Here is a 21,958-nt window from a genome sequence, read left to right on the forward strand (position 1 = left end):
AGCTGCTCCTCTCTCTCTCTGCACTAAGGCCCATATGGCCCATTACTTCTCCCGGGGGGGGGGGGTTCCGGTAACCCTCCGGCACTCCGGTTTTCTCCGAAATCACTCGGAACACTTCTGGTGTCCGAATATAGCCGTCCAACATATCAATCTTTATGTCTCGAGCATTTCGAGACTCCTCTTCATGTCCGTGATCACATCCGGGACTCCGAACTAACTTCGGTACATCAAAACTCATAAACTCATAATATAACTATCATCAAAACCTTAAGCGTGCAGACCCTACGGGTTCGAGAACAATGTAGACATGACCGATACATGTCTCCGGCCAATAACCAATAGCGGAACCTGGATGCTCATATTGGCTCCCACATATTCTACGAAGATCTTTATCGGTCAGACCGCATAACAACATACGTTGTTCCCTTTGTCATCGGTATGTTACTTGCCCGAGATTCGATCGTCGGTATCTCAATACCTAGTTCAATCTCGTTACCCGCAAGTCTCTTTATTCGTTTCGTAATACATCATCTCGCAACTAACTCATTAGTTGCAATGCTTGCAAGGCTTATGTGATGTGCATTACCGAGAGGGCCCAGAGATACCTCTCCGACAATCGGAGTGACAAATCCTAATCTCGAAATACGCCAACCCAACATTTACCTTTGGAGACACCTGTAGAGCTCCTTTATAATCACCCAGTTACATTGTGATGTTTGGTAGCACACAAAGTGTTCCGTCGGCAAACGAGAGTTGCATAATCTCATAGTCATAGGAACATGTATAAGTCATGAAGAAAGCAATAGCAACATACTAAACGATCAGGTGCTAAGCTAATGGAATGGGTCATGTCAATCACATCATTCTCCTAATAATGTGATCCCGTTAATCAAATGACAACACATGTCTATGGTTAGGAAACATAACCATCTTTGATTAACAAGCTAGTCAAGTAGAGGCATAGTGACGTTTTAGTTTGTCTATGTATTCACACCAGTATTATGTTTCCGGATAATACAATTCTAGCATGAATAATAAACATTTATCATGATATAAGGAAATAAAATAATAACATTATTATTGCCTCTAGGGCATATTTCCTTCAAAGACTCCATTCTTCGGAACAATGGAGCGACCACTGACTTATTGGAAATAGTACATACTGATGTATGCGGTGCGATGAGTATTGAGGCTCGCGGCGGGTATTGTTATTTTCTGACATTCACAAATGATTTGAGCAGATATGGGTATATCTACTTAATGAAACATAAGTATGAAACATTTGAAAAGTTCAAAGAATTTCAGAGTGAAGCGGAAAATCATCGTAACAAGAAAATAAAGTTTATACGATCTGATCGCGGAGGCGAATATTTGAGTTACGAGTTTGGTCTTCATTTAAAACAATGTGGAATAGTTTCGCAACTCACGCCACCTGGAACACCACAGCGTAATGGTGTGTCCGAACGTCGTAACCGTACTTTATTAGATATGGTGCGATCTATGATGTCTCTTACCGATTTACCACTATCGTTTTGGGGTTATACATTGGAGACAGCTGCATTCACATTAAATAGGGCACCATATAAATCCGTTGAGACGACACCGTATGAACTGTGGTTTGGCAAGAAACCTAAGCTGTCGTTTCTTAAAGTTTGGGGTTGCTATGATTATGTGAAAAAGCTTCAGCCTGGTAAGCTCGAACCCAAATCTGAGAAGTGCGTCTTCATAGGATACCCAAAAGAAACAACTAGGTACACCTTCTATCACAAATCCAAATGCAAGATATTTGTTGCTAAGAATGGATCCTTTCTAGAGAAGGAGTTTCTCTCGAAAGAAGTGATTGGGAGGAAAGTAGAACTTGATGAGCTAGTTGTACCTTCTCTCAAATTGGAAAATAGTTCATCATAGAAATCAGTTCCACTGATGCCTACACCAATTAGTGAGGAAGCTAATGATGATGATCATCAAACTTCAGATCAAGTTACTACTGAACCTCGTAGGTCAACTAGAGTACGTTCCGCACCAGAGTGGTATGGTAATCCTGTTCTGGAAGTCATGTTACTAGACCATGACGAACCTACGAACTACGAGGAAGCGATGATGAGCCCAGATTCCGCGAAATGGCTTCAAGCCCTAGAATCTGAGATGGGATCCATGTATGAGAACAAAGTATGGACTTTGGTTGACTTGCCCGATGATCGGCAAGCCATAGAAAATAAATGGATCTTCAAGAAGAAGACAGACGCTGATGGTAATGTTACTGTCTACAAAGCTCAACTTGCTACGGAAGGTTTTTGACAAGTTCAAAGAGTTGACTACGATGAGACCTTCTCACCCGTAGCGATGCTTAAGTCTGTCCGAATCATGTTAGCAATTGCCGCATTTTATGATTATGAAATTTGGCAAATGGATGTCAAAAATGCATTCCTTAATGGATTTCTTAAAGAAGAGTTGTATATGATACAACCAGAAGGTTTTGTCGATCCTAAAGGTGCTAACAAAGTATGCAAGCTCCAGCGATCCATTTATGGACTGATGCAAGCCCCTCGGAGTTGGAATATATGCTTTGATTGTGTGATCAAAGCATATGGTTTTATACAGACTTTTGGAGAAGCCTGTATTTACAAGAAAGTGAGTGGGAGCTCTGTAGCATTTCTAATATTATATGTGTGGATGACATATTGTTGATTGGAAATAAAACATAATTTCTGGATAGCATAAAAGGATACTTGAATAAGAATTTCTCAATGAAAGACCTCGGTGAAGCTAGTTATATATTGGCATCAAGATCTATAGAGATAGATCAAGACTCTTAATTGGACTTTCACAAAGCACATACCTTGATAAAGTTTTGAAAAAAATCAAAATGGATCAGTCAAAGAAAGGGTTCTTGCCTGTGTGACAAGGTGTGAAATTGAGTCAGACTCAATGCCGGACCACTGCAGAAGATAGAGGGAAAATGAAAGTCATTCCCTATGCCTCAGCCATAGGTTCTATCTTGTATGCAATGATGTGTGCCAGACCTGATGTGTGCCTTGCTATAAGTTTAGCAGGAAGGTACCAAAGTAATCCAGGAGTGGATCACTGGACAACGGTCAAGAACATCCTGAAATACCTGAAAAGGACTAAGGATGTGTTTCTCGTTTATGGAGGTGACAAAGAGCTTGTCATAAATGGTTACGTTGATGCTAGCTTTGACACTGATCCAGATGACTCTAAGTCGCAAACTGGATACGTATTTATATTGAATGGTGGAGCTGTCAGTTAGTGCAGTTCCAAGTAGAGCGTCGTGGTGGGATCTACGTGTGAAGCAGAGTACATAGCTGCTTCGGAAGCAGCAAATGAAGGAGTCGGGATGAATGAGTTCATATCTGATCTAGGTGTAATACCAAGTGCATCGGGTCCAATGAAAATCTTTTGTGACAATACTGGAGCAATTGCCTTAGCGAAGGAATCCAGATTTCACAAGAGAACCAAACACATCAAGGGACGCTTCAACTCCATCCGCGATCAAGTCAAGGAGTGAGACATAGAGATTTGCAAAATACATACGGATTTGAATGTTGCAGACCCGTTGACTAAGCCTCTTCCATGAGCAAAACATGATCAACACCAAGACTCCATGGGTGTTAGAATAATTACAATGTAATCTAGATTATTGACTCTAGTGCAAGTGGGAGACTGAAGGAAATATGCCCTAGAGGCAATAATAAAGTTGTTATTTATATTTCCTTATATCATGATAAATGTTTATTATTCATGCTAGAATTGTATTAACCGGAAACTTGGTACATGTGTGAATACATAGACAAAATAGAGTGTCCCTAGTATGACTCTACTTGACTAGCTCTTTAATCAAACATGGTTAAGTTTCCTGACCATAGACATGTGTTGTCATTTGATGAACGGGATCACATCATTCTCGTTAAGTTTTATTGCTATTGCTTTCTTCATGACTTATACATATTCCTTTCACTATAAGATTATGCAACTCCCGAATACCAGAGGAACACCTTGTGTGATATCAAACGTCACAACATAATTGGGTGATTATAAAGATGCTCTACAGGTGTCTGTTGGGTTGGCATAGATCGAGATTAGGATTTGTCACTCCGAGTATCGGAGAGGTATCTCTGGGCCCTCTCAGTAATGCACATCACAATAAGCCTTGCAAGCAATGTAACTAATGAGTTAGTTGCAGGATGATGCATTATGGAACGAGTAAAGAGACTTGCCGGTAATGAGATTGAACTAGGTATGCAGATACCGACGATCCAATCTCGGGCAAGTAACATACCGATGACAAAGCGAATAACGTATGATGTCATTATGGTTTGACCGATAAAGATCTTTGTAGAAAATGTAGGAACCAATATGAGCATCCAGGTTCCATTGTTGGTTATTGACCGGAGATGTGTCTCAGTCATGTCTACATAGTTCTCGAACCCGTAGGGTCTGCACACTTAACGTTCGATAACGATTTGTATTATGAGTTATGTATTTTGGTGACCTAAGTTTGCTCGGAGTCCCGGATGAAATCACGGACATGACGAGGAGTCTCGAAATGGTCGAGAGGTAAAGATTGATATACTGGACGATGGTATTCGGACACCGGAATGGTTCCGGATCGTTTCGGGTATTTTTCGAAGCACCAGGAGGTTATCGGTGTCAGTGTCCAAACCGGCGGATCTCGGGTAGGGGGTCCCGAACTGTGCATCTAAGGCTGATGGTAACAGGAGGCGGGGGAGACAATGTTTACCCAGGTTCGGGCCCTCTCGATGGAGGTAATACCCTACTTCCTGCTTGATTGATCTTGATGATATGAGTATTACAAGACTTGATCTACCACGAGATCGTAGAAGCTAAACCCTAGAAGCTAGCCTACAATTATGATTGTGATTGTTGTTGTCCTACGGACTAAACCCTCCGGTTTATATAGACACCGGAGGGGGCTAGGGTTACACAGAGTCGGTTACAAAGAAGGAGATCTACATATCCAAATCGCCAAGCTTGCCTTCCACGCAAAGGAGAGTCCCACCCGGACACGGGACGAAGCCTTCAATCTTGTATCTTCATAGTCCAACAGTCTGGCCAAAGTATATAGTCCGGCTGTCCGAGGACCCCCTAATCCAGGACTCCCTCAGTAGCCCCTGAACCATGCTTCAATGACAATGAGTCCGGCGCATAGATTGTCTTCGGCATTGCAAGGAGGGTTCCTTCTCCGAATACTCCGTAGAAGATTTTGAACACAAGGATTGTGTCCAGCTCTGTAAAAAAATTTCCACATACCACCATAGAGAGTATAATATTCCACAAATCTAATCTGCTGACAACTTTTCATAAAGTGACATCTGCCGTGGTCTGGCCATTACGAACTGTTTTTCCCAGCCTGCCACTTCACGTGTTGCGAGGTGGTTTTATTGGCACGTCTCGTCGAAGCAAAGATTGTGTTCCCCTTATCACGGGATTCTCATCAATACGGGTGTGGGTAACCCAATAGTGCTTGTTAGTATGACTCCTCGATTTTAGGCAAGTTCCAAACGGCCACGCGGAGGACGCTTGATATTCACCCTCTTTATAAAGGGGCCAAGGCCTGTTCTTTTCTTCTCGCGCTTGATCCTTCCCTTCCCCCACCTCGAGTTCCAACACCCAAGGCTCAGGCTAAGTGCTTCGGACCTTCAACCATGTCCGGATCCAACCTTCAAGGTCGGTGGATGGCCTCCTCTATCATAGAGGAGGACATCATGAAGCTAAAGGAAGCCAGGTATCTGACCGCCGAAATCTCGCACAGGATGCCTGCTCAAGGGCAGGTCATCCCCACTCCCGAACCCAACGAGAGTGTCGTATATGTTTCCCACTTCCTCCGAGGGCTATGCTTTAGTCTTGATCCCTTTGTAAGAGGGCTTATGTTCTATTACGGGCTCGATTTCCATGATCTAGCTCTAGATTCCATCCTTCACATCTTGTCATTTATCGTCGTGTGTGAGGCCTTCCTCCGCATCACCCCACATTTCAGCTTATGGCTCAAGACCTTCAATGTGAAGCCGAAGACGATCGATGGGCGACACACAGAATGCGGAGGTTCCATAATAAGCAAAGGCGATGATGCTCTATGGCCAAAGGGTTCCTTCCCGAAGGTATCCAACTTATGGCAGCGGGAGTGGTTTTACATCACAGCTCCCCGAGGTACAAAGTGGGTAGCTGCCCCCGCCTTCCGCTCGGGTCCCCCGCCGCAACTGGCGTCATGGGTCAACAAGGGGCTGGACTGGGGGCCAGTTAATGACGTGCTGACATTGCAAAGTCGCATCCGAGATCTCCTCAAGAGGGATGCCAGTCTTGTCAAGGTAATGCAAGTTATGCTAGTTCGTCGGGTCCTCCATGCCAATGTCGATCTCTCTGTATGTAGGATTTCAACCCGGAAGGACCGTGAACTATTCAGCAATTCTTCGGCGTGATGCTCGAAGAGATGTATGGATTGTTCTTCGGGTCATGAATAAAGTTTCCGAACACCACCGAGGATGCGGGTCTCAACTGCAACCGTTTAGATACCCACATAAGTAATTCTGCGGCCGAACATGCTGTCTTTTTATTTGTCATAACATCATTGTGAAAAAAATCGCTCTCGGCCAGGACTGGATAAGAAAAGCGGAGAGGATCAGGTGTTCGGCCCCCCTTCTCGAAGGCTCGCTGGATCCTGTACTAGCCAGGATGCTTGAGCACCCACCTTATCAAGTGCCATCAGGAGAAGATAAAGGGAGGAATAAAGAAGCCGAAAGCGGGCTTCACACATTACTCATCCAAACCGGGGGAATTAATGTCTCCGTGAAGGAGGATAATCGAGGAGAAGAATCTAGAATCCCCTCTCCCCAAGGAAGGAAAAGGACCGTCTCTGAAGACTTGGAAACGAAGATTTCCAAACAAGGGAAGAAACCTGCGCCAGGGGGTCCTGCCCCGGAGGGTATCCTTACCACACAGCGCCCGCAAGGGGGCCAGCCTTCCACCGAGTTGTAAGTGAACAAGAATACTTTTGGTAAATATATCCTGCTTTATCTCCAAGGACAATAACCGAGGCATATATCTTGCAGCCCGCCTTGTAGCCCTTCTCGAAAGAGTTCGTCGTCGGGGGATCTTCTTCCGGAGATGATGGAGAGCGAAACACCTCCCCCTGTCTCCCCGCCTCCTGGGGTGGATGACCCTGAGGTGTCATCACGAAGGATTTCTCCTGATCCGCCAAGGCCAGAAGGTAACCCTTCGGCCACCCGAAGTCCGGAGTATTCAGCTCCTAAGGAGAACAACAGAAAGAGTCTGGGATTGTTCGGTGCACAACCAGACGCACTGATGGGTCTTTTGAAGCAAGCGGCTATCTCAAAGGTGCATCGTACTTTAATGGGTACGGAGGTTGAGAGGATTTCATCCGCCAAAAGTGGGTTGCATGAGGCTTTTATGAGCCTGCTAAGAGGCTTTGAGGTACGCAAAGTAATATATAAATTTTTGACAGTACCACATGATGACCCACAAGTATAGGGGATCTATCGTAGTCCTTTCGATAAGTAAGAGTGTCAAACCCAACGAGGAGCAGAAGGAAATGATAAGCGGTTTTCAGCAAGGTATTCTCTGCAAGCACTGAAATAATAGGTAACAGATAGTTTTGTGATAGGATAATTTGTAACGAGTAACAAGTAACAAGAGTAAATAAAGTGCAGCAAGGTGGACCAATCCTTTTTGTAGCAAAGGACAAGCCTGGACAAACTCTTATATGATGTAAAGTGCTCCCGAGGACACATGGGAATATCGTCAAGCTAGTTTTCATCACGTTCATATGATTCGCGTTCGGTACTTTGATAATTTGGTATGTGGGTGGACCGGAGCTTGCGTGCTGCCCTTACTTGGACAAGCATCCCACTTATGATTAACCTCTATTGCAAGCATCCGCAACTACAACAAAAGTATTAAGGTAAACCTAACCATAGCATGAAACATATGGATCCAAATCAGCCCCTTACGAAGCAACGCATAAACTAGGGTTTAAGCTTCTGTCACTCTAGCAACCCATCATCTACTTATTACTTCCCAATGCTTTCCTCTAGGACTAAATAATGGTGAAGTGTTATGTAGTCAACGTTCACATAACACCACTAGAGGAGAGACAACATACATCTCATCAAAATATCAAACGAATACCAAATTCAGATGACTACTAATAGCAAGACTTCTCCCATGTCCTCAGGAACAAATGTAACTACTCACAAAGCATATTCATGTTCATAATCAGAGGGGTATTAATATCCATATAGGATCTGAACATATGATCTTCCACCAAATAAACCAACTAGCATTAACTACAAGGAGTAATTAACACTACTAGCAACCCACAGGTACCAATCCCGGACTTGGAGACAAGAATTGGATACAAGAGATGACCTAGGGTTTTGAGAGGAGATTGTGCTGGTGAAGATGTTGATGGAGATTGCCCTCTCTCGATGAGAGGAGCGTTGGTGATGATGATGGCAATGATTTCCCCCTCCCGGAGGGAAGTTTCCCCGGCAGAACAGCTCCGCCAGAGCCCTAGATTGGTTCCGCCTCATGGTGGCGGAGTCTCATCCGAAAAGATGGCTTATGAATTTTTTTCGTCATCAAAAGACTCCATATAGCAGAAGATGGCCATCGGAGGGCCACCAGGGGGCCCACGAGCAAGGGGGCGCACCCAGGGGGTAGGGCGCGCCCCCACCCTCGTGGGCAGGGTATGGACCCCCTGGTGAACTTCTTGCACTAAATATTTTTTATATATTCTGAACATGACTTCCATGAAGTTTCAGGACTTTTGGAGCTATGCAGAATAGGTCTCTAATATTTGCTCCTTTTCCAGCCCAGAATCCCAGCTGCCGGCATTCTCCCTCTTTACGTACACCTTGTGAAATAAGAGAGAATAGGCATAAGTATTTTGATATAATGTGTAATAACAGCCCATAATGCAATAAATATCGATATAAAAGCATGATGCAAAATGGACGTATCAACTCCCCCAAGCTTAGACCTTGCTTGTCCTCAAGCGAAAGACCAAATCGAAAAATATGTCCACATGTTTAGAGATAGAGGTGTCGATAAAAATAAAATACGGACATGAGGGCATCATGATCATTCTTAGAACAACAACTTATATAATTCTTGTCATATGATCTCTTATGCTAGAGTAATAATTCAATCACAATTTCAAGTATGAATCATAAACTTCATTGAAAACTAACAAACTATAATCTCAGTCATTGGAGCAATTGCAATTTATCATAACATAGGAAAGAGGCAATATAAGAGATTTTTAGCAAGTCCACATACTCAAATATCATATTGTCTTTCACAATTGCTAACACTCACACAATACTTATGGGTATGGAGTTTTAATCGGACACAGAGAAAGATAGGGGCTTATAGTTTTGCCTCCCAACGTTTTACCTCAAGGGTAATGTCAACAATAATAGTTCATGAAAACTCACATCCAATTAGCCATATATACCAGGATCTTTCCAACATGTTGAGCTTGCCAAAAGATAAAATGTAAAAAGGAAGGGTGAAGATCACCATGACTCTTATGTAAGGTAGGAGATAAAGGTAAAAGATAGACCCTTCGTAGAGGGAAGCAGAGGTTGTCATGCGCTTTTATAGTTGGATGCACAAAATCTTAATGCGAAAGAACGTCACTTTATATTGCCAATTGTGATATGGACCTTTATTATGTAGTCCATCGCTTTTATTTATTCCATATCACACAATCATATAAAGCTTATTTCCTCCACACCAATCAATCATACATATTTAGAGAGAATTTTTATTGCTTGCACCGATGACAACTTACTTGAAGGATCTTACTCAATCCATAGGTAGATATGGTGGACTCTCATGGCAAAACTGGTTTAAGAGTGTGTGGAAGCACAAGTAGTATCTCTACTTGGTGCAAAGAATTTGGCTAGCATGAGGGGGAAAGGCAAGCTGATAACCCACAAGTATAGGGGATCGCAACAGCTTTCGAGGGTAGAGTATTCAACCCAAATTTATTGATTCGACACAAGGGGAGCCAAAGAATATTCTCAAGTATTAGCAGCTGAGTTGTCAATTCAACCACACCTGGAAACTTAGTATCTGCAGCAAAGTGTTTAGTAGCAAAGTAATATGATAGTGATGGTAACGGTAACAAAAGAGTAATGAAAGCAAAGTAATGTTTTTGGTGTTTTGTAGTGATTGTAACAATAGCAACGGGAAAGTAAATAAGCGTAAACCAGTATGTGGAAAGCTCATAGGCATTGGATCAATGATGGATAATTATGTCGGATGCGGTTCGTCATGTAACTGTCATAACATAGGGTGACACAAAACTAGCTCCAATTCGTCAATGTAATGTAGGCATGTATTCCGAATATAGTCATACGTCCTTATGGAAAAGAACTTGCATGACATCTTTTGTCCTACCCTCCCATGGCAGCGGGGTCCTAATGGAAACTAAGGGATATTAAGGCATCATTTTAATAGAGAACCGGAACAAAGCATTAGCACATAGTGAATACATGAACTCCTCAACCTATGGTCATCACCGGTAAGTATCCCGATTATTGTCACTTTGGGGTTAACAGATCATAACACATAATAGGTGACTATAGAATTGCAAGATAAGATCTAGAACACTCATATATTGATGAAAACATGATAGGTTCAGATCTGAAATCATGGCACTCGGGCCCAAGCATTAAGCATAGCAAAGTCATAGCAACATCAATCTCAGAACATAGTGGATACTAGGGATCAAACCCTAACAAAACTAACTCGATTACATCGTGAATCTCATCCAACCCATCACCGTGCAGCAAGACTACGATGGAATTACTCACGCACGGCGGTGAGCATCATGAAATTGGTGATGGAGGATGGTTGATGATGATGACAGCGACGAATCCCCCTCTCCGGAGCCCCGAACGGACTCCAGATCAGCCCTCCCGAGAGGTTTTAGGGCTTGGCGGAGGCTCCGTATCGTAAAACGCGATGATTTCTTCTCTCTGATTTTTTTCTCCCCAAAAGCAGTTATATAGAGTTGGAGTTGGAGTAGGGGGGTCTCCAAGGGGCCCACGAGGTAGGGGGCGCGCCCTAGGGGGGCGCCCCCACCCTCGTGAGAAGGGTGTGGGCTCCCGGGTCTTCATCATTGGCGAGCATTTTTTATTATTTATTGTAAGATATTCCGTGGAGTTTTAGGTCATTCAGAGAACTTTTGTTTTCTGCACATAAAACAACATCATGGCAATTCTGCTGAAAACAGCGTCAGTCCGGGTTAGTTCCATTCAAATCGTACAAGTTAGAGTCCAAAACAAGGGCAAAAGTGTTTGGAAAAGTAGATATGACAGAGACGTATCAACTCCCCCAAGCTTAAACCCTTGTTTGTCCTCAAGCAATTCAGTTGACAAACTGAAAGAAATAAAGAAAAACTTTTACAAACTCTATTTGCTCTTGTTGTTGTAAGTATGTCAAGCTAGCATTCAAGTTTTCAGCAAAGATTATAACTAAACACATTTGCAATAATTCTCAGGTCTCATGATTACCCATATCAATAACATAATCAACTAGCAAGCCATAATAATAAATCTTGGATGACAACACTTTCTCAAAACAATCATAATATGGGTATCTCGCTAGCCCTTTATGAGACCGCAAAACATAAATGCAGAGCACCTTTAAAGATCAAGGACTGACTAAACATTGTAATTCATGGTAAAAGAGATCCAATCATAGTCACACCCAATGTAAACTAACAATAATGAAGGCAAATGACAGCTGCGCTCTCCAGCTAGTGCTTTTTATTAAGAGGGTGATGACTCAACATAAAAGTAAATAGATAGGCCCTTCGCAGAGGGAAGCGAGGATTTGTAGAGGTGCCAGAGCTTGGTTTTGAAATGGAGGTGAATAATATTTTGAGCAGTATACATTCATTGTCAACATAACAACCAAGAGATGGCGATATCTTCCATGCTACACACATTATAGGCGGTTCCCAAATAGAATGGTAAAGTTTATACTCCCCCTCCACCAACAAACAGCAATCCATGGCATGCTCGAAACAACGAGTGCCTCCAACATACATCAGGTCCTAGGGGGAGTTTTGTTTGCAATTATTTTGATTTAGTTTGCATAAAGCATGGGACTGGGCATCCCGGTGACCAGCCATTTATCTCATGAGTGAGGAGCAGAGTCCACTCCTCTTGAGAATAACCCGCCTAGCATGGAAGATACAGACAACCCTAGTTGATACATGAGCTATTCAAGGATACAAAACATGATGATTATTTGAAGGTTTAGAGTTTGGCACATACAAATTTACTTGGAACGGCAGGTAGATACCGCATATATAGGAAGGTATAGTGGACTCATGTGGAATAACTTTGGGGTTTAAGGAGTTTGGATGCACAAGTAGTATTCCCACTTAGTACAGGTGAAGGCTAGCAAAAGACTAGGAAGCGACCAACTAGAGAGCGACAACAGCCATGTACATGCATTAAAATTAATAAACATTGGATGCAAGCATGAGTAGGATATAACCACCATGAACATAAATATCGTGAAGGCTATGTTGATTTGTTTCAACTACATGTGTGAACATGTGCCAAGTCAAGTCACTTAAATCATTCATAGGAGGATACCACCCTATCATACCACATCATAACCATTTTAATAGCATGTTGGCACGCAAGGTAAACCATTATAACTCATTACTAATCAAGCATGGCACAAGCAACTATGATCTCTATTTGTCATTGCAAACATGTTTATTCATAACAAGCTGAATCAAGAATGATGAACTCATCATATTTACAAAAACAAAAGAGGTCGAGTTCATACCAGCTTTTCTCATCTCAGTCAGTCCATCATATATCATCATAATTGCCCTTCACTTGCATGACTGAACGATGTGAATAATAATAAGAGTGCACCTGCATTGGACTAAGCTGGAATCGGCAATCATTCAATAAACAGGAGAAGACAAAGCAATATGGGCTCTTGGTTAAATCAACAATAATGCATATAAGAGCCACTTCAACAATTTAATCATGGTCTTCTCCTACTGACCCCCAAAGAAAAGAAAAGAAATAAAACTATTTACACGGGAAAGCTACCAACAAGCAAAAGAAGAACAGGAAATATTTTCGGGTTTTCTTTTTAATTAATACTACAAGCATGGAAAGTAAATTAATTAAAAGCTACAACTAATTTTTTTTGGTTTTTCTTAAGGTTTATTAAACACACAAGAAGAAAGCATAAAAGAAAATAAACTAGTATGGATGATACAATGAAAAAGTATGAGCACCGACGTCTAGCAATGAGTGTGTGTCAACATAAATGTAATATCAATGAGAAATACGTACTCCCCCAAGCTTAGGCTTTTGGCCTAAGTTGGTCTATGGCCATGGCTGGCCTGGCTGATATCCATTATAATAGTTGTTGGGGTCGTACTGTGATGAGGAAGAAGAAGGCTCCGATTGCCACTGGCTGGCAATCATCTCCGGATCCCACTGATAGTTAGACTATCGTGAAGGATCAAATTGTGGTTCCGGTTCTGGCTCCTCGGCTGGTGCAGGGTTCCGGTAGGCGTGGATAGCCATCAACGGAACAAGGTACTTGCCTACAGTCAAATCAAACAAAGCAGGAGCAAGCAAGGTAATGGTCTCAGGATGATGTTTATTGAAGAACAATTGATATTTAAGCTCTCCTGCCCTATTCTTAACAATAAAATCATGTGCCACCATACTTTTATAATCTAAATAAATCCGAGGCAGCACTTTTTCTTCCTTCTCAGCATGCCTAATAGGAATGTTAAAATGTGCAGCTAGGCGTGTAGCATAGATGCCTCCAAAGATGGGACCCTTAGTACAGTTCATACTTAACCGTCTAGCAATAATGTTGCCCATACTAAAAGTGTTATCACTGTATAAACCATGGAGCAAAATAATAATATCAGGGATACTAAGGTTTCCACAGTTTCCGCGACCAATTAAGCAACGACTAGCAAATAATGCAAAGTAACGTAAGACAGGAAAATGTATGCTAGTGGTTCGTGCATCGGAAACCTTCATAGTTTCCCCTAAAGTGATAGTATTAATAAATCCCTTCACATCATCATGATGTGGTTCTTATGTCTTTCCCCCAAAAGGGACTAAACAAATCCGACAGAAATCATAAAGTGACATCTCCTTATGCTCATCATATAAATGAAACTCCACCGTAGGTGGTGAGTTCCTAGAATGAAAATGAAAGTTTTGCACAAAGGTATTTGTGAGCAAGAGATACTGATCGCATTGGTCATGGAGGAAAGCGGTGAGGCCTGCATTATGAGCCAACTCATGAAAATCTTCATAAATCCTGGCTGCTCTCAAGAAATCCTCAGAAGGCCATTCACACGCCCGAACCTCCGCGGTGCGTGGCAAATTATACTTGGGCTTCGGTGCCTTTTCCTTCGAGCTTTAGCTCAATGAGCCCCTCAATAAGCTCCTCATCATTTTCTGAAAAATTCTGAAATTTTTAGTAACTTCAAAATAAAAGTAAACCAAACTCAATAATATTGATAGCAACTACTCCTACAAGTGCCTAGGGCCTATATCATACATCAAAACTACTTTTAACCATATAAATTTCACATGCAAGCTCAAGAATAGGGTCACCTAAGCAACACAAAATTTCAATGAATAAAGCACTAGAAAAAAACTAATTGGACTAATGGAGGAGTCACATACCAACGAACAATCTCCCCAAGCAGTTTTGTGAGAGGTGCTTTGAGCAAGGAGATCGAAAATGGCAGCAAAACGAGCTTGGACTCGGGTTTGAGTTGGTTTTTCGTGTTTGGGGGAGGAAGATGAAGTGTGTAGCTGGAAGAATAAGTGGAGGAGGGCCACCTTGGGCCCATGAGGCAGGGGGGCGCGCCCTAGGGGGTGGGCGCGCCCTCCACCCTTGTGGCAAGGTGGTTGGCCCCCCGGGTGTGTGTTCTTTGTTCCATAAATCCTCAAATATTCTATAAAAATCATATTAAATTTTTAGGGCATTTGGAGAACTTTTATTTTCGAGCTATTTTTATATTGCATGGATAATCAGATAACACACAGAAAATTATTTATTTTTACTTTATTTTAACTAAATAACAGAAAGTATAGAGAGGGTACAGAAGGTTGTGCTTCTAGTTTCATCCATCTCATGCTCGTCAAAAGGAATCCACTAACAAGGTTGATCAAGTCTTGTTAACAAACCCATTCCGATTAACATGAAACCGGAGAAATTTCGAATAACACTAGGTTACCTCAACAAGGATATGCACATCCCCAATAATAAGTATACCATATTTCTTCTTGACAGTAGGAAGAGGAAATTCAAAACCTCTAAATATAATCGATGGAATTTTTCCGATAGAATTGATACTATGAACTTGAGGTTGTTTCCTCGAAAAGTGTACTGTATGCTCATTATCATTAACATGTAAAGTGAAATTGCCTTTGTTGCAATCAATAACAGCCCCTGCAGTATTAAGAAAAGGTCTTCCAAGAATAATAGACATACTATCGTCCTCGGGAATATCAAGAATAACAAAGTCCGTTAAAATAGTAACATTTGCAACCATAACAGGCACGTCCTCACAAATGCCGACATGTATAGCAGTTGATTTATTAACCATTTGCAAAGATATTTTAGTAGGTGTCAACTTATTCAAATCAAGTCTATGCTATAAAGAGAGAGGCACAACACTAACACCGGCTCCAAGATCACATAAAGCAGTTTTAACATAGTTTCTTTTAATGGAGCATGGTATAGTAGGTACTCCTGGATCTCCAAGTTTCTTTGGTATTCCTCCCTTAAAAGTATAATTAGCAAGCATGGTGGAAATTTCAGCTACCGGTATCTTTCTCTTATTTGTAATAATATCTTTCATGTACTTATCATAAGGATTTGTTTTGAGTATATCAGTTAATTGCATACGTAAAAAGATAGGTCTAATCATTTCAGCAAAGCGCTCAAAATCCTCATCATCCTTTTTCTTGGATGGTTTGGGAGGAAAAGGCATGGGTTTCTGAACCCAAGGTTCTCTTTCTTTACCATGCTTCCTAGCAACAAAGTCTTTCTTATCATAACGTTGATTCTTTGATTGTGGGTTATCAAGATCAACAGCAGGTTCAATTTCTACATCATTATGATTACTAGGTTGAGCATTATTATGTACATCATCATTAACATTTTCATTAGGTTCATGTTCATTACCAGATTGAGTTTCAGCATCAGAAATAGAAATATCATTTGGATTATCAGGTGGTTCAGCAATAAGTTCACTAGAAGTTTGCATAGTTCTATCATTTTTCTTTTTCTTCCTTTTAGAAGAACTAGGTGCATCAATTTTATTTCTCTAAGAATCTTGCTCAATTCTCTTAGGGTGGCCTTTAGGATACAAAGGTTCCTGAGTCATTCTACCAGTTCTAGTAGCCACTTTAACAACATAATTATTTTTCTTACTATTCATCTCATTGAGCAATTCTTTTTGAGCTTTAAGTACTTGTTCTACTTGAGTGGTAACCATAGAAGCATGTTTGCTAACAAGTTTAAGTTCACCTCTAATATTAGCCATATAATCACCCAAGTATTTAATCATATCAGCATCTTGTTTTAATTGTCTACCAGAAGTCTTCTTGCTTAAACATAAAATTATCAAACTCATCCAAGCATTGACTAGCAATTTTAGTAGGAGGGATTTCAGCTTTATCATATCTATAGAGAGAATTTACCTTTACTACCTGTGTCGGGTTATCGAGGTCTGGAGGTTCTTCAATAAATAAAGGATTAAGATCATATATTTCTTCATCAAGTGGTAAATTGAGACCATGTATTTCTTCAATAGGAGGTAAATTCTTAACATCTTCAACTTTAATACCTTTTTCTTTCATAGATTTCTTTGCCTCTTGCATATCTTCAGGACTGAGAAATAGAACACCTCTCTTCTTCAGAGTTGGTTTAGGAATAGGATCATTAATTGGAGCAGGAGCTGGCTTAGGAGCTGGCTCAGGAGGTGCCCAATTATTTTCATTTGTCAACATGTTATTCAATAAGATTTCATCTTCATCCGGTGTTCTTTCCCTAAAAAGAGAACCAGCAAATCTATCCAGGTAATCTCTGGAAGCATCGGTTAGTCCATTATAAAAGATATCAAGTATTTCGTTTTTCTTAAGAGGATGATCAGGCAAAGCATTAAGTAACTTGAGAAGCCTCCCCCAAGCTTGTGGGAGACTCTCTTCTTTAATTTGCACAAAGTTGTATATTTCCTTTAAAGCAGCTTGTTTCTTATGAGCAGGGAAATATTTAGCAGAGAAGTAATAAATCATATCCTGGGGACTACGCACACAACCAGGATCAAGAGAATTAAACCATATCTTAGCATCACCCTTTAATGAGAACGGAAATATTTTAAGGATATAAAAGTAGCGGGATCTCTCATCATTAGTGAACAGGGTGGCTATATCATTTAATTTGGTAAGATGTGCTACAATAGTTTCAGATTCGTAGCCATGAAAAGGATCAGATTCAACCAAAGTAATTATATCAGGATCAACAGAGAATTCATAATCCTTATCAGCAGCACATATAGGTGAAGTAGCAAAAGCAGGGTCAGGTCTCATCCTAGCATTTGGAGATTGCTTATTCCATTTAGCTAATAACCTTTTGAGTTCATATCTATCTTTGCAGGATAAAATAGCTAAAGAAGCATCTTGATCAAATAAATAACCCTCAGGAATAACAAGTGATTCTTCATCATCACTTTCATCTTCATAATCAGATTCAATATTTTCAATCTCTCTAGCCCTAGCAAGTCATTCCTCTAGAAAATCTCTAAGTGGCATAGTAGTATCAGGCATAGAGGTAGTTTCATCATAAGTATCATGCATAGCAGAAGTAGCATCATCAATAACATGCGACATATCAGAACGAATAGCAGAAGCAGGTGTAGGTGTCGCAATCTTACTCATAACAGAAGGTGAATCAAGTGCAGAGCTAGATGGCAGTTCCTTACCTCCCCTCGTAGTTGAGGGATAGATCTTGGTTTTTGGATCTCTCAAGTTCTTCATAGTGTCCAGCAGATATAAATCCCAAGTGACTCAAAGAATAGAGCTATGCTCCTCGGCAACGGTGCCAGAAATTAGTCTTGATAACCCACAAGTATAGGGGATCGCAACAACTTTTGAGGGTAGAGTATTCAACCCAAATTTATTGATTTGACACAAGGGGAGCCAAAGAATATTCTCAAGTATTAGCAGCTGAGTTGTCAATTCAACCACACCTAGAAACTTAGTATCTACAGAAAGTGTTTAGTAGAAAAGTAATATGATAGTGATGGTAACGGTAACAAAAGAGTAATGAAAGCAAAGTAATGTTTTTGGTGTTTTATAGTGATTGTAACAATAGCAACGGGAAAGTAAATAAGCATAAACCAGTATATGGAAAGCTCGTAGGCATTGGATCAATGATGGATAATTATGCCGGATGCGGTTCATCATGTAACAGTCATAACATAGGGTGACACAGAACTAGCTCCAATTCGTCAATGTAATGTAGGCATGTATTCCGAATATAGTCATACGTGCTTATGGAAAAGAACTTGCATGACATCTTTTGTCCTACCCTCCCGTGGCAGCGGGATCCTAATGGAAACTAAGGGATATTAAGGCCTCTTTTTAATAGAGAACCGAAACAAAGCATTAGCACATAGTGAATACATGAACTCCTCAAACTACGGTCATCACCGGTAAGTATCCCGATTATTGTCACTTCGGGGTTAACGGATCATAACACATAATAGGTGACTATAGACTTGCAAGATAAGATCTAGAACACTCATATATTGATGAAAACATAATAGGTTCAGATCTGAAATCATGGCACTCGGGCCCTAGTGACAAGCATTAAGCATAGCAAAGTCATAGCAACATCAATCTCATAACATAGTGGATACTAGGGATCAAACCCTAACAAAACTAACTCGATTACATGGTGAATCTCATCCAACCCATCACCGTGCAGCAAGCCTACGATGGAATTACTCACGCATGGCGGTGAGCATCATGAAATTGGTGATGGAGGATGGTTGATGATGACGACGGCAACGAATCCCCCTCTCCGGAGCCCCGAACGGACTCCAGATCAGCCCTCTCGAGAGGTTTTAGGGCTTGGCGGTGGCTCCGTATCGTAAAACACGATGATTTCTTCTCTCTGAATTTTTCTACCCGAAAGCAGTTATATGGAGTTGGAGTTGGAGTCAGGGGGTCTCCAGGGGGGCCACGAGGTAGGGGGCGCGCCCCACCCTCGTGAGAAGGGTGTGGGCCCCCTGGTCTTCATCTTTGGCGAGGATTTTTTTATTATTTATTGTAAGATATTCCGTGGAGTTTCAAGTCATTCCGAGAACTTTTGTTTTCTGCACATAAAACAACATCATGGCAATTCTGCTGAAAACAGCGTCAGTCCGGGTTAGTTCCATTCAAATCATACAAGTTAGAATCCAAAACAAGGGCAAAAGTGTTTGGAAAAGTAGATACGATGGAGACGTATCACAAGCTCAACCATGTTGGATGATCCATGACAATATAATTTATCTCAGATGTAAGAAGACATAACCCATTATGTTGTCTTCCTTGTCCAACGTCAACCCTTTAGCATGTCATATTTTAATGAGTGCTCACAATCATAAAAGATGTCCAAGATAGTATATTTATATGTGAAAACCTCTCTTTCTTTGTTACTTCCTATTAATTGCAACAATGACCAAAACTATGCATGTCAACTCTCAACAACTTTTATTCATCATACTTTTTATATGTGAACTCATTACTCTCCATAAGATCCATATGATCTCTTTTATTTCTTTTTATTCTTTCTCTTTTCTTTTATTCACTCAAGATCATGGCAAAATGATCAAGCCCTTGACTCAACACTAATCTTTATTATATATAGCTCACGGACTCGATTACATAGAAGGATCATAAAGAAAAACTCACAACTAGATCATACTAAAAGCTTTTATTCTACTAGATCAAAATATTATCAAAAGGATCGAACTAAGAAGAACGGTAAAGATAAAAGTGATGGTGATACGATACCGGGGCACTCCCCCAAGCTTGGCAGTTACCAAGGGGAGTGCCCATACCCATGTGATTATGTCTCCTTTCTTGGTGAAGAAGGTGGAGTTGTTGGTGATGGATAGATGCACATGAGCGTAGGAGGTCTTCTGTTGTTGGAACTTGGTCCTATGTGGTCTTCTTGATCCCTTCATCCTTGTTGATCTCCATGGGTTCTTCTCTCTTCAGCTCTATCTTCATTAGCCAAGCATCGTTGCCCTCATGGTTGGAGGAGGAGGGAGACGACATAATGCCTGGCCTTGATAACCCTGACAGAAAATAGCTCGAACAAAGACAAGAGATATTTGCGTGATACGGGGGTCAAAACCTTCAGGAGGTTATATAATGAATTTTTACTGACCAAAATACGTGTCGGGTAAGAAAAAAGAGTCCGGAGAGCACACGAGGTGCCCACGAGGTAGGGTGCGCGCCCAGGGGGTAGGGCGCGCCCTCCACCCTCGTGGAGCCCTCATGTCCTTCCCGGACTGCTTCTTATTTTTTCTATTTTTCTAAATATTCCAAAACGGAAGAAAATTGCCATTAGAACTGCTTTGGAGTCGGTCTACTTACCGTACCACATACCTATTCCTTTTCGGAGTCTGGAACGTTCCGGAAAGTGTCCCTTATGTATTCCTCTAGGGTTATGGTTTCAATAACATTGGTTTCAACATTTATAGGATTACCTGAGATATAATGTTTAATTCTTTGACCGTTCACCACCTTCGGATTTGTGCCTTCGAAGTTGTTGATTTTTATGGCACCGGAACGATAGACCTCCTCAGTAACGTAAGGACCTTCCCATTTAGAGAGAAGTTTTCCTACAAAAAATCTTAAACGAGAGTTGTATAGAAATACATAATCACCTACATTAAACTCACGCTTTTGTATCCTTTTGTCATGCCATCTTTTAACTTTTTCTTTAAATAATTTGGCATTCTCATAGGCTTGGGTTCTCCATTCATCAAGTGAGCTAATGTCAAATAAGCTCTTCTCACCGGCAAGTTTGAAATCATAGTTGAGCTCTTTAATATCCCAATAAGCCTTATGTTCTAATTCGAGAGGTAAGTGACATGCTTTTCCATAAACCATTTTATACGGAGACATACCCATAGGATTTTTATATGCAGTTCTATAGGCCCATAATGCATCATCAAGTTTCTTGGACCAATTCTTTCTAAATCTATTAACAATTTTTTGCAAAATTAATTTGAGTTCTCTATTACTCAATTCTACTTGACCACTAGACTTAGGGTGATAAGGAGATGCAATTCTACGATTAACATCATACTTAGCAAGCATTTTACAGAAAGCACCATGAATAAAATGTGAACCACCATCAGTCATTAAATATCTAGGGACTCCAAACCTTGGAAAAATAACTTCTTTAAGCATTTTAATAGAAGTGTTATGATCAGCACTACTAGTTGGAATAGCTTCTACCCACTTAGTAACGTAATCAAAAGCAACTAAAATATGTGTATATCCATTAGAGGTAGGAAAAGGTCCCATATAATCAAAGCCCCAAACATCAAAGGGTTCAATAACAAGTGAATAATTCATAGGCATTTCTTGACGTCTACTAATATTACCAATTCTTTGACATTCATCACAAGACAAGACAAACTTACGGGCATCCTTGAAGAGAGTAGGCCAATAAAACCCGGATTGCAATACCTTGTGTGCAGTTCTATCTCTAGCATGGTGTCCTCCATAAGCCTCGGAGTGACACTTCTGTAGGATCTGTTCATGTTCATGCTCAGGTACACAATGTCTAATAACACCATCTACTC

Source organism: Triticum dicoccoides, chromosome 4A (genome assembly GCF_002162155.2).
Source record: "Triticum dicoccoides isolate Atlit2015 ecotype Zavitan chromosome 4A, WEW_v2.0, whole genome shotgun sequence".
NCBI lineage: Eukaryota > Viridiplantae > Streptophyta > Magnoliopsida > Poales > Poaceae > Triticum > Triticum dicoccoides.